General features: G+C 40.7%; 1 pseudogene; it reads right to left on the bottom strand.

Annotated features, from left to right (window-relative positions):
* Positions 1–334: 334 nt before the first annotated feature.
* Positions 335–556, bottom strand: LOC117196166 (uncharacterized; annotated as a pseudogene).
* Between the last annotated feature and the right edge of the window lie 12,274 nt (positions 557–12,830).

Genomic DNA, 12,830 nt, shown 5'->3' with positions numbered 1-12,830 from the left:
ACACAGGGAATGTAGTCAATAATATTGTAACACCTTTGTATGGTGACAGATAGTAACCAGAATGACATGGTGATCAATTTGTAATGTACATAACATTGAATCACTATGTTGTACACTTGAAACTAATGTAATATTGTGTGTCAACTATATTTCAAATTTTTAAAAAAGGAAAAATGGAAAGCTGTATTGTTCATAAATAATTATAGGCTATTTCCCTTGAGAGTTTAGATGAAGAGCATGGAATTTCAGGATACAAGGTTTCCCTGTAAGCAGCACTACTGAACAGATTTTAGACAGTTTTCCTTGTGTTTCTTTTTTCTTTTTCTTTTTTTACCAGGGGAAAGCGCAAACGCAGTCCCCTACTATGACGAATTATGCAGTCGAGTTTCCTACATTTGGGGAAATCGCAGGGGTCAGCCCATCCAGAGTGCTATGCAGTCGAGTTTCCTACATTTGGGGAAATCGCAGGGGTCAGCCCATCCAGAGTGCAATGGATAAGCCTCAACCTGGGAAAACCACCTTTGTGATCATGGTATCTCCCTTGCCAGGTAAGTATCCTTGCGTTTCTTAACCATTATGGGTCGCTGTTTCCTTTAATGGCCTTCCTGTTCACAATATTTACACATATTCTTGTCTAGGGGCTCCCAATTAGAGCACAAAGTTTTGCTCTTTTTTCTTCCTGTGGAGGAGTTATTTTGCCTAGAGAGCCAAAAATTTCTATCAATTATCAGCTTATTTTCTAAATCTTTCCAAAAATGTCCTTTCACACTTATTGGAATGAGGAGGTGATGGTTAAAGGGTTCAGAGTTTCATTATGCAAGATAAATAAGTTCTGGACATCTGCTATACAGCATAGTGCCTACAGCTAAAACTATGGTAGCACATATTTAAAATATGCTAAGAGGATAGGGCAGATCTTGTGTTACATGTTCTCATCACATCAAGCAGTAACAACAACAATAATAACAATAATATTATAGGAGGCAGAATGAAGCTTTGGGGGGTGATAGTATGTTTATGGCCTTGATATTGATGATGGTTTCGTGACCTTGGTATTAATGATAATTTAATGTCTATATACTAATTCCCAAACTCACTGAGTTGTATGCATTAAATATGTACAGCTTTTCTTTTGCACAGCAAAGGAAACCATAAACAAGATGAAAAGACAACCCCAGAATGGGAGAAAATATTTGCAAACAAACCAACTGACAAAGGATTAATCTCCAATATATACAAGCAGCTCATGCAGCTCAATATCAAAAAAACAAACAACCCAATCCAAAAATGGGCAGAAGACCTAAACAGACATTTCTCCAAAGAAGATATACAGACTGCCAACAAACACATGAAAGGACGCTTAATGTCACTAATCATTAGAGAAATGCAAATCAAAATACCATGAGATATCATCTCACACCAGTCAGAATGGCCATCATCAAAAAATCTACAAACAATAAATACTGGAGAGGGTGTGGAGAAAAGGGAACCCTCCTACACTGTTGGTGGGAACGTGAATTGATACAGCCACTATGGAGAACAGTATGGAGGTTCCTTAAAAAACTAAAAATAGAACTACCATATGACTCAGCAATCCCACTACTGGGCATATACCCTGAGAAAACCATAACTCAAAAAGAGTCATGTACCACAGTGTTCACTGCAGCACTATTTACAATAGCTAGGACATGGAAGCAACCTAAGTGTCCATCGACACATGAATGGATAAAGAAGATGTGGCACATATATACAATGGAATATTAGTCAGCCATAAAAGGAAACGAAATTGAGTTATTTGTAGTGAGGTGGATGGACCTAGAGTCGGTCCTACGGAGGGAAGTAAGTCAGAAAGAGAAAAACAAATACCGTATGCTAACACATACACATGGAATCTAAAAACAAAAAAGAAATGGTTCTGAAGAACCTAGGGGCAGGACAGGAATAAAGATGCAGACGTAGAGAATGGACTTGAGGATACAGGGAGCGGGAAGGGTGAGCTGGGACGAAGTAAGAGGGTGGCATGGACATATATACACTACCAAATGTATAATAGATAGCTAGTGGGAAGCAACCACATAGTACAAGGAGATCAGCTTGGTGCTTTGTGACCACCTAGAGGGGAGGGATAGTGATGGTGGGAGGGAAATACAAGAGGGAGGGGATATGGAGATATATGTATACGTACAGCTGATTCACTTTGTTATAGAGCAGAAACTAAAACACCATTGTAAAGCAATTATACTCCAATAAAGATGTTAAAAAAATGTCTCTTAGCTAAGTAAAAATTCTAAGAGGGCTTACCACTTAATCTTCTCTACTAAAAATAATGTAAACTCTTCCGTGATAAGTTATCTCAAAAAATAAAAGTGACTTCTCCATGTTAAAAAAAAAATATGTACAGCTTTTTATAAGTCCATCTTACCTCAATAAAATGATTTTTTTTAAAAAAGAAGCTAGGCACAAAGGACCTCACACTGTATGATTTCATTCACATGAAATGCCCAGAGAAGGCAAATCTACAGATATAGAAAGTAGATTAGTGGTTGCCAAGGGCTGGGGAGGATAGGAGACCCAGAGGTTACAGCAAATGGATACAGTTTCTTTTGGGGACAATGAAAATGTTCTAAACTTGTTTGTGAGACTAGATACACGATTCTGTGAACACATCAAAAACCATGGCATGACACTTTTAACGGGTGAATTTTATGGTATGTGAGTTATATCAAACTAAAGTTGTTAATAAAAAGAATTCTACTTCCATCTTACTTTATTTTAAATGAAACATACAATTCACATTTTTTTCCTAAATTATAAAAATTGCTTTCAAGTAGCACCTTAAATTGTTATAGGTTTTAAAATTTACATCACATTTCTAGAGCCATCATGTCATATTTATATTCAAACTGCATGGTATTTCTAGATTAACTTGTTCTCAAAATAAAATAAATTCACTACCTGTTCCCAGAAATTCAAGGAAAAAATCATCAATTAGTTATAAAAAACTGTATTATAAATTCAATTATTTGACTGCAGTTAGAATTTTCATTATTAAAGATAGAATTGTATTACTGATTGTGCTAATATCAGAATATTATCCATTAATGATTTTGTTTACTATTTTATTGATGAAATAAAAGCAAGCTCTCTGCTATTATATGTAAGCACTAAGAATCTTTGTATGCAAGCTCTAAGTCAAAAGACTGAAATATTTTCTGAAAGAAAACCACTGGAATTGGAAACAGTGTTACAAGGGAAGAACCAAATCTGACTACATGTTGGATCTGCTTCTTTTACTTTAACCTTTGCTTTCCCCCTGCTTTTGTTCACTAAAAGCATACTGTCCATACATAATGGCCTGCCTCAGGGGACCCTGCCCCTCTGCCTGAATGTTAACTCAATGTGCCTTTGTTCAGGGAAGCATCCTGACCCTGTCCACCTGCTGATGGCGGCAAGAAAGAAGAAATTAACACATACCCTCCCCGAGGCTGGCCATTCCAGGTGATATTTGCAAAATGTATGGCCTTTTTACTTTACTTCCCCATCTCCCCCTCTCTGTGCTATAAAAGAAACTGGCATCCAAACCCCGAGGTTATTTTGAGACTTTAGTCTGCCGTCTTCTCAGTCTGCCGCTTTCCCAATAAAGTCATATTCGTGCCTCAACACCTCGTCTCCAATTCATTGGCCTGCCGTGCGGCAAGCAGAGCGAGCTTGGACTCGGTAACAATAGCAGTCATCTTAGCTAAAACTGGTACATGTATTTAACGTCCACAGGTATATCATTATTATTTTTTAAATGCTGTTTCTTAATTAAATGAACTGTAAATTGTATTTCTTCCTATGTTTTTGACCACACAATGCTTTCTGACTTTCACCTGAGTTAAACAGTTCTAGTCATACATAGCATAGTTCCTAAATTCCTAATCTAAATATGGAAAAGCAGGAAATAAGCTAAATAAGGAAACGAAGGGGGGCGGGGGGGAGATCAGAAGCGGGGGGGCCAGGAAGTTCAGGAGCGTGGGGAGACTTGTGATTTTGAGTTTGGTGTCAGAAAAAGGGGGTGCAACACCTCAGTGAGATATTAAGGAGGAGAGAAAGGAGAGATCTCCACCGGAGCAGCATTCCAGGCAATGGGGTTCAACGAGTCCAAAGAATCTGCAGTGAGAGTAAAGTCTGGGGACGCGGGGAAGCAAATCCCATAAAGCCTTACTTATCAGTTTATGCAGAGGCTTCCGCAGACCCTAATAATACAGGGCCCTGTAAGAGATGTGCCGCCCTCTAGGACTGAACAGGAAGCCGGCGGGAATTTGAGCAGCTAAGTGACAAGGTGCGACTTAACCACAGGTGAGTTAAAAGCGTCTGTAGTAACCTAAGAGGAAGAGGGTGATGGCTTGGATACAGGTGAATCAGGGGAGGCAGTGATGTGTTTTGAAAGAAAACCCAACTGGATTGGTTATGGGGTCTGAGTAAAAGAGGGTAATCCAGGAAAACTCTTACACTTCTGACCAGAGCAACTAAGATTAGATTTGGCTGTAAACTGAGATAGAAAAATCTGCAGGAGGTACAGATTTGGGGTAAAAGATAGGAGTTTATTTTTTAATGTGTTGGGCTGAGATATCAATTAGACATGCAAGTGATTACTTGGGAAAAAAGTAGAAAAGCTTGCCTCAAGTTCTGCGGAGATGATTAGTCTGGAAATATGATTTGGGAAGCATTAGCATATCAGTGGCATTTAAAGCTTTGGGGTAGGATGACATTGAGACAGAGGAGAGAGAAGGACCAAGGTCTGAGGACGGAGCTTTGGGGCACCTCAGTGTTTAGCAGATTGGGGATGAAAAAAAACAAGTGCAAGAACCAGAGAAGGAGGGATCTTGTAGCGGGCACAACTGGAAGAGAGATTTCCTGGAATCAAAGTGAAAAAAAAATATTTTAAATGGAGGAAATAGTCAAACACAGGCATGTACATGAAGATTCAAGGAAGGTGAGGATGGACAAGAGTCAGTTCAGTGGCAGCACCTGCTGGAGTCGATTCGGAGAAAAGAGGAAAAAGAATAATTGGAGGGCTTCCCTGGTGGCGCAGTGGTTGAGAATCTGCCTGCTGATGCAGGGGACGCGGGTTCGAGCCCCGGTCCAGGAAGATCGCACATGCCACGGAGTGGCTGGGCCCGTGAGCCATGGCCGCTGAGCCTGCGCGTCTGGAGCCTGTGCGCCGCAAGGGGAGAGGCCGCAACAGTGAGAGGCCCGCATACCGCAAAAAAAAAAAAAAAAAAAAAAGAGTAATTGGAAACAGTGACAAGGACTCTTTTGGGAAGGCAAGAGAAAAGGGGTTTTAACAGACAGTCGTGGAATAGGACGCAGGTCCTGGGGCCTGGGGTCTGGTTGGTGTGCAGGTGCGGTAGCACGAGGTTGTGGGAATCTGTATTTTCTCAGTGAATTGGGTGCCAAGTCCCTCAGAGTGAGGATGGAGTTGGAGGTTTCAGAGGTTTAAGAAGAGAGATGAAATAATGTTCTGTAAAAGGAGAAAGTGAGAGGGCTGGCGGCTTGCAGTACAATTATAGGACAGCAATGAAGATTGATTCAAGGTTCGAGGTCCTGCATTTAGAGATCGTCAGCACATTTGTGTGTTTTGCTCTAATTATATTTGGCTGCATAAGTGTGGGCGTAGGCTGGGGGAGATTAAATTCTAAACACAGCTTTGGCTGGTGTGCATGAGAGAGAGAACCTGAGCCAGAGTGGAGGGCACAGGAGACACTTTGGGAATTTAAGCTGTTTATGGAGGACAGTGACACTGAGGGAACAGAGAAAACTTGTTAGGATCGATGATTTGTAAATCCCAGTGGGCTCTACAGCTCACATAACCGAGCAGGACTCTACGAGGCCTTCCCAGAATAGACCCCTACCCATGTCCTCCGCCTGCCTTTTGTCTGTAGAAAAACTTTAGTCAAAGAATACATTTAATCAGAGAAGTGAGAAAATGCAGAAGGAAAGGAAAACAGTCAAACAAGACAAAATAATAATAGTTTAGCCATTGAACAGAGTCAGGGACTTTGGGTTCCTCCTCGAGGGCTGTAGATAATATTCTGAGCCATGACCTTCAAGCTGTTTTGCAGATACTGAAGCCCCTACCAGGTGGGAGAAGTTAACTGCATGCTGCCCACAAGCAAGTAGACCCTTGACCAGCTGGAACCAGAAGGTGGATGATGCCAACTCCCCATGACCTCACCACCAGCCAATCAGAAGAGTGTGCACCAGCTGACCACGCCCTGCTCCTTGAACATCACTACCCCCTCCAGGGCGGGTCACACAGTCTTGACGTCATTAGCCTGCTGTGGCCCCCTCTGCCTGGCGAAGCAGTAAAGCTATGATTTTCTAGTTCACCCAAAACTGTCTCCGAGACTGTCTCCGAGATTTAATCTGGCCTGGATGTACCGAGGCCGAATTTCATAAATAAGTACGCAAATGTGAAGTAGTATGTGTAGTTTCCATTTTTAGATGACAAAAATCGAGACTGAAATTTTAGGTGAGATCTCTGTGCAACAGCTCATGTCAAAGACCAAACCGAAGGCAGGTCTGACCCCGCACTCACTGTTTTCCCACAAGGTTAAGCCTAATTCCTCTGCAATAACGATGAAAAATGTCTTCTGAAAATATCTGAATTTTAAAAGATTACCACTTTGACATTTTCCACAATGACAGACCCAAGCATTGTTTTAGCAAACAGCCACTTTGAGCAGACATTGCTTGACTTGATAATCTCTCAGCTGAGCGTCTTTATACCCAGTTCTAAATGCCTGTGAATGTTTTTTTAGTTCTAAAGCATGGTTGAACTATAACAGCTTTTACAAACGTGGCTCTCTTTGGCTGTTTCTTGACATATTGGCAATGCCTCATGGCAACTGAACCACCTTTCCTAACCTCGCAGTCACTTGAAAAAAGTAGAGTGATCACTGGTAAAGTGCAACACTGATCGACCGCTATACATGAGTATTTGTTAGGCTTATTATTTCCCCAATACTGCAAACTCCAAACTGCTTCAGAGTTAGGACTTGGAAACTGGGACTTGTGAGCTGGCGTAGGATGAGCCCCTCATGCTCCACTTCTTGCCCAATGGCCAGAGACAGATTGCTCTAGAGGGGAAGGGACATGTATTCAGGGAAACAATTAGAAAAGAGAACAGAAGGAAAGGCAACACTGTAATGATTTAAAGTGGTTCTGCATAGTGGGTTTTGTTTAAAAAAAAAATGAAAACCCAAAATCATGTTCCACCAGCCTCTCTGGGCATCAAGCCTGCAGGGGGCACAGAGCATCTGTGATTAACCCCAGGAAACTCCACTCAGCACCTCTCAGCGCAGTAATTTACATAGTGTTCATCAATTTATTACAACCGCAAGTCAACACTTTCCACGAGCATCTTTGCTGTTTGCTATAGTGAAAAGCACGTAGAATCTGAGGTGCTACAGCTCAGTTCAAGTGTGGCTTTCCATTCAAAAGCTTCAATTCACTCATCTGTACAATAAACTTTTAATTATGGGTAGTGTGGGCCTACCTAGCTCACAAGATGATTTTAAGAATCAAATGAGGTAATTTATACACAAGAGAATTTTAGGGAAACCATACATCCAAACAACTCCAGTTGTTGGTATTTTTCATGAGGAAGTAATGAGCATACAATTGCAGATTTATATTTAAAGTTATGTTTGCATAATAGTTTAAAATAGTTTTTTTTTAAATATAGCAATATGCATGCCTCCGAGCAGGAATCTGATGTAGTGGAATACTGTAGAGAGATAGCAAGAAGCTATGTATATATCTAAACACACACACACACACACACACACACACACACACTAATCAGATATTAATTGTGGCTTTTTCTCTGGGTAGTGGAATCATAGGAAATGTTTAAAATTTTCTGTTCACTTTGCAGTAAGTTATGAATTTTCCCCCACATATGTATAACTTTTATCATTAAAAAAGAGACTACTTGGGGCTTCCCTGGTGGCGCAGTGGTTGAGAGTCCGCCTGCCGATGCAGGGGACACGGGTTCGTGCCCCAGTCCGGGAAGATCCCACATGCCGCGGAGCGGCTGGGCCCGTGAGCCATGGCCACTGAGCCTGCGCGTCTGGAGCCTGTGCTCCGCAACGGGAGAGGCCACAACAGTGAGAGGCCCGCGTACCGCAAAAAAAAAAAAAGAGACTACTTGGAAACAAAATCAGTGTTTCATTGTAAAATGGCATTTACATAGCTCTCCCAAGAATTTCTGTTCTACAAAATTTCATTATTCAAGGCTTGGAATAGAAGAGTAAGTACAAGGACATTTCCTAAGAGCCATCAGAAGAAAAGTATGTTTAGCAAAATTACTGCCATTCCAAGTAATCATACCAGCAAAAGAAAAGGATTTTTTTTTGGTTTCTCATCATCATAAGTTTAAATTAAATTCTCTCTTCTTTTCATTTCTTTGTTCTCATACCAGTTTTGTTTCTGTCTCTATGGGAACTCTAAGAAAAGAATTGGCGTAGTTGGAACAAACACAACAGCGAAATTCATTCCTCTAGTCCCTTTGTTGACTGTGATTGTCCAGCGCATCTCTATCTCTTCTGGTTCTTATGCTGAAATTCCTCACCTTCTCATTTTGTATTGCCTCTGCCACCTGAGACACAATGTCCTTTCAGGACCCTCATTGTGAGGAGGAAAGGATTTGCTCTCCTGCACAATAGCACCAGCAGGAAAGTGAGTTTCATCCCTGCCAACGTGTTTGGGAACCTGAGGTAAAGAAAATGATGGTTCTCTGTTGTTCAACTCCTTTGTTTACTCCTTTTCTTTCTCCTTGATTGAAGCTAATGCTCTATAAATGTTACTATGTTCTATACAGGCTACTTTAGCAAAAGGTTTTAGGCTTTCTTTTCTATTGAACCTCAAATGAGAGCCTTTAAAAGTGTAAATTCTCTCTGCAGGTAATGTAACAACAACATATGTGTATGTATATATGTGTGTGTGTGTGTGTGTATGATATATATGATATATCACACAGATACACACAAATACACACACATACTCTGCCCAGAGTGTGGACTTATAATAGCAAAAATCTCGATGAAATTATTTAATATGTACCATTTTCCAAAATATGCACTGTTGAAAATTAGTTGCATAGAAAGATGGTAATTGAAAATATCCACTGACACATAATAGATAAACTATACGGGATTTAAAAAATTATGCATATAAATTCAATATATAAAAAGAAAGACAGAATAAAACAATATAACAGCATCCTTATGCATCAACAAAAAATAAACAGAATAGCCAATACCATAATAAAGATGAAGGCCCAGAGAGAAAAGGAGATGTGTATAAGAAGGCTGAATATTTGTACAAGATTAATTAGTAGAATTTATAATTCTACATAAAACAATAATAGCTCACTAATAAAATCAGTAATAGCTTCAATGAATCAAATTCATATCATGCAAACAATGACTATGGAGACAGTTCTTATATTCTGCACAATTCAGAGAAAAGACACTGCCTCTATTTCATACTAGTTTTTTCAAGGATTTTGTGCACAGTCTTAGAAGACAGAGACGGTGTCCCCCTCCACTGCAGAGGTCAGGCACGCTTACTGTCCAGTAGGAAACACTGGGTTCCCTGAGTTCTGTGCTCTACTCCTGTAACACAGCCCCTGCCTGTGCAGGAGGCACCTGGACCTCCTTGAACTGCCCTGTGAGTTCTGGGGTTCGCAGAGCCCTGGGCCACAAGAGAACGTGTGAGATATTCTGGCCTCTACTGCTGCTGAGACTAACAATGTCCTTTGTTTCTGACCCAAGATTCTAATGTCTCAGCAACGCTGAAACTTCCACAGGCTGACTTGTGAGTTTGCAAGTAGTATAAAAATCTCAGGCCCTTCTTAACTTTTGGCATGACTTTTACAGAAGAAAACAAAATGGAAGTCAGAGCCGCATACATTATTATGAGCATATCTGTAAAAAATATTGTGCAGTGAAATAAGCAGTTAACACAATTTGTTTATATAATGTCTTAAAATGTGCAAAATGTACTATATATATATTTTGAGTATATTCATATAAAATAAATGAATAAAATAACTCATACCTGTGATTGACACCCAAGGTTAGAAAGAGCTAGAAAAGAATCAAAAAACAGTACCCAGGGGTTTCCCTGGTGGCGCAGTGGTTGGGAGTCTGCCTGCCGATGCAGGGGACGCGGGTTTGTGCCCCGGTCCGGGGGGATCTGACATGCCGCGGAGCGGCTGGGCCCGTGGGCCATGGCTGCTGGGCCTGCGCTTCCGGAGCCTGTGCTCCGCAATGGGAGAGGCCGCAGCAGTGAGGGTCCCGCGTGCCGGAAAAAAAAAAAAAAAACAGTACCCAGGAAACTTCCAAACTTCCAATGTATTTGTAATTTTTCTAAATTAAAAAAGTCCAGGGACCAGGGGATGGGGAGCGGGGAGGGGGAATGGGGAGTTAGTGTTTAATGGGGACAGAGTTTCCATTTAGAAAGCTGAAAAATTCAGGAGATGGATGATGGTGAGTTGCACAACAATGTGAATGTACTTAGTGCCACTGAGCTGTACAGTTAAATTAGTATGTTTTATATTATGTGACTTTTACCACAGTAAAAAAATTTTTTTTTAATCTAGAGGACTAGTTTTCTGATCTGACATGTAAAGAGATGGGAAGCCGTCACTCCTATCCTCACAACAAGAAAAAAGCTGAACAAACAACATCAACCCTCTTCTCAGACCTTTTAGAAGATTGAGGTCATTGGAAAAACTGTTGCCACAAAAACTGGAGAGACAGGTAAATACAGAGAATCACAGTTTGTCTGGAACAGAATCCCCAAAGCAGAAGCCTGCCACTGGGGCCGGAAGAGACACTCAAACTATAACTGATAAATTGCTGAACGCTTCATGAACTGGAGACGTAAAACCTGGGGAGGTGGGTCTCAGGGAGGAGGTGTTGGGAAGGGCTCAAAACCCATGAGAACTGCCCAAATCTGAAGCACTGACATCACCAAATGCTGCTGGGGATGTGGAGCAGCAGTAACTCCCATCACTGCTGGTGGGAATGCAAACTGGTCCAGCCACTCTTGAAGACAGTTTGGTGGTTTATTACAAAAATAAACATACTCTTACCATAAATTCAGCAACTAGGCTCCTTGGTATATACCTAAAGGAGCTGAAAACTGATGTCCACACAAAAACCTGCCCAGGAATGTTTATAGCAGCTTTATTCATAATTGCCAAAACTTGGAAACAATCAAGAGGCCCTTCAGTAGGTGACGGATAACTAATCTGTGGTGCATCCGGAAAATGGAAGATGATTCCGTGTTATAAAGAAATGAGCTATCAAGCCATGAAAACATATGGAGGAAGATTAAATGCATATCACTAAGTGAAAAAAGCCAATCTGAGAAGGCTACACGCTGTGTGATTCCAACTATGCGACATTCTGAAAAAGGAATAACTAGGGAGACAGTAGAAAGATCAGTGGTTGCCAGGGGCTAAGGGGCAGGGGATGAATAGGTGGAACACAGAGGATTTTTAGGGTGGTGAAACTATTCTGTACAATAGTATAATGGTGGACACGTCATTAAATGTTTATTTGTCCAAACCTATAGGATATGCAACACCAAGAGTGAGCACTAAGGTAAACTCTGGACTCTGGGTGATGATGATGTGTCAGTGGAGGTTTAATAGTAGTAACAAATGTACCATTTGGTGGGGGAAGTTGATGGTGGGAGAGGCTGTGCATGCATGGGACAGGGGTGTACCGGAATCCGTACTTCCTGCTCAATTCTGCTGTGTACCTAAAATTGCTCTCAAAAATAAAATCTATTAAAAACAAACAAACTGAAGCTTCGGGAGGTGGATGGCTCTTCACAGTCTTAAATTAAAGCAAGGGAGTGTGTCCTTGCACATCTACACTGACAAGTAACGGACACAGACAGCTTTGGAGAAGTTGTCTTATTTGGGGCCAGGCAATGTCCTTCAACCACTGGTAACTTTAAGACTGGGGCTGAGTCATGAGCACAGCATTTCTAGCTGGGGTGTAAGTGCTTAGTTATATCTGAGAGGCACCCCATAGCCACCATTAGAATATGTTTTATTTATTTTAAGAGGTGCTTTGGAATAATAGAATAAGGATCTTCAGCTTGCATTCAACATGAAAAACAAAGCTTGATACAAACATAATACTGTTGTTCATTCAACAAGCATTTATTGAGCATGATAAGCATTGTACTACACAATTTATGTTGAGATCAGTATTCACCACGGGAATTACAAGTATTTTTGTTACAGTAAAACTTAATTGGGATAAAATAGCTTTAAAGGGGAACTAAAACAGAGCTGAGGGAATCAGGCCCCGTGACTTTAGACTGTACTACAAAGCTACAGTAATCAAAACTGCATCGTACTGGCACAAAAACAGAAATATAGATCAATGGAACAGGATAGAAAGCCAGAAATAAACTCATGCACCTATGGTCAATTAATCTACAGCAAAGGTGGCAAGAATTTTCAACGGAGAAAAGACAGTCTCTGCAATAAGTGGTGCTGGGAAAACTGGACAGCTACATGTAAAAGAATGAAACTATAAAATTCTCTAACACCATACACAAAAATAAACTCAAAATGGATTAAAGACCTAAATGTAAGCCTGGTTACTATAAAACTCCTAGAGGAAAACATAGGCAGAACATTCTCCGACATAAATCGCAGCAATATCTTTTTGGATCCACCTCCTAGAGTAATGAAAATAAAAACAAAAATAAACAAATGGGACCTAGTTAAACTTAAAAGCTTTTTCACAGCA

This window comes from Orcinus orca, chromosome 6, assembly GCF_937001465.1.
Source record: "Orcinus orca chromosome 6, mOrcOrc1.1, whole genome shotgun sequence".
Classification (NCBI taxonomy): Eukaryota; Metazoa; Chordata; class Mammalia; order Artiodactyla; family Delphinidae; genus Orcinus; species Orcinus orca.
The sequence above is the reverse complement of the archived record's forward strand: the minus strand, read 5'-3'. Positions and strand labels throughout refer to the sequence as shown.